General features: G+C 34.4%; 1 protein-coding gene across 3 annotated transcripts in view; it reads left to right on the forward strand.

Annotated features, from left to right (window-relative positions):
* LOC106880840 (transmembrane protein 144) overlaps positions 1–1,585 on the forward strand; it is an 86,592-nt gene that overhangs the window by 62,734 nt on the left and 22,273 nt on the right. The window lies entirely within an intron of this gene.

The following is a 1,585-nucleotide window of genomic DNA, read 5'->3' on the forward strand; positions in this document are numbered from 1 at the left end:
TATATATGTATGTATATATGTATATATATATGTATGTATATATGTATATATATATGTATGTATATATGTATATATATATGTATGTATATATGTATATATATATGTATGTATATATGTATATATATATATATGTATATATATATATATGTATGTATATATGTATATATTCAGTTATAAACAATTATAATTGGCTGCTTTTGCTTGTATGATACTTAAGCTACATCTGTTAAATATTTTTTAAATAGGCAAACATATTTTTATACATCTAGGACTACATTCACCACTTTATCTTTATTTTCTTAACACTGTACAGTGATTTAAGGGAAATTTCGCTTGTTGTTTCTAGCAGGTTGGATGACCTCTTAAAAGATCTCTTGTTGGTTTTAGGTGATAATTGAATAGGATGTGTTCGGTTCTGCCAGGACGAATTTTTTTTTTTTTTTTTGGTGTCAGATGGGTTAGGCAGTGCTTTCACAAGCTCTCCAAGACTGGTGCAAGGGTGGGAAAGAGGTATCTTCAAAATGCAGGCCTGGCCTGAATGCCTGTAACAGAGTGGGCTCTGCTAGAAACATCCAAGGCAATAGTGTTAAGACGGGACAGATTGAATTACCATCTCAGCTGACTTCAGTGGGATTTGAACTCTGTATACAAAGAGCCAGAACAAGTACCACAAGGCACCAACAGTTTCATAAGTCCACTGCGCTTGGTTGAAACTTAATTTACGAACCCCTGAAGAATAAGAGGTGAAACTAATTTTTGTGTGGCTTGAAACTAGAATAAATATCACAGTACATTTCACCTGATATTCTAACGCAAGGGTCTCAACTGGGGTCCACATAAGATTTTGTTAAAATTTATCTCCGATATTGTCTTACAAGTTTTCTGACATATAACACAAGTCATTAGAGGCAGTTGGTGTTCAAGATCATTACCTACCTGGGTATTTCGATTTTCATGTGACTTCATAGGATCCACTTTTGACAACAGAACACAATCACCCATAATACATATCCAATGTTCACTGTTGATTTCAGTTCCATTTATTCCTTTCCGACCGGCCCTTTTAAACTCAGAGTACTGAATCATCTTTTCCTCCCATCTGTTGCAACCAGTCTTAACAGTACCTCTCCACTTGTTCTGATCCAGAACATCAGTTTCCCAATCACTTTTGTTCATATCTAGTTTCTTCAGGTTTTCCTTCACACAGTCTTTATACCTTTTATATATATATATACTATCTTTTACTTATTTCAGTCATTTGACTGCGGCCATGCTGGAGCACTGCCTTTAGTCAAGCAAATCGACCCCAGGACTTATTCTTTGTAAGCCTAGTACTTATTCTATCGGTCTCTTTTGCCGAACCGCTAAGTTACGGGGACGTAAACACACCAGCATCGGTTGTCAAGCAATGTTGGAGGGACAAACATTATATATATATATAGAGAGAGATTCTGTCTGTTTGTGTTTTTGTTCATTTGTTTTTCCTCCAAAATGAAAGTAAATGGTTCAAGGAAAACTATTATGATTTTTCTATATCATCTTATTTATAGATATATAAAAGAGACATTCTGTCCGTTTGTGTGTT

Source organism: Octopus bimaculoides, chromosome 13, assembly GCF_001194135.2.
Source record: "Octopus bimaculoides isolate UCB-OBI-ISO-001 chromosome 13, ASM119413v2, whole genome shotgun sequence".
In the NCBI taxonomy this organism is placed as follows: Eukaryota; Metazoa; Mollusca; class Cephalopoda; order Octopoda; family Octopodidae; genus Octopus; species Octopus bimaculoides.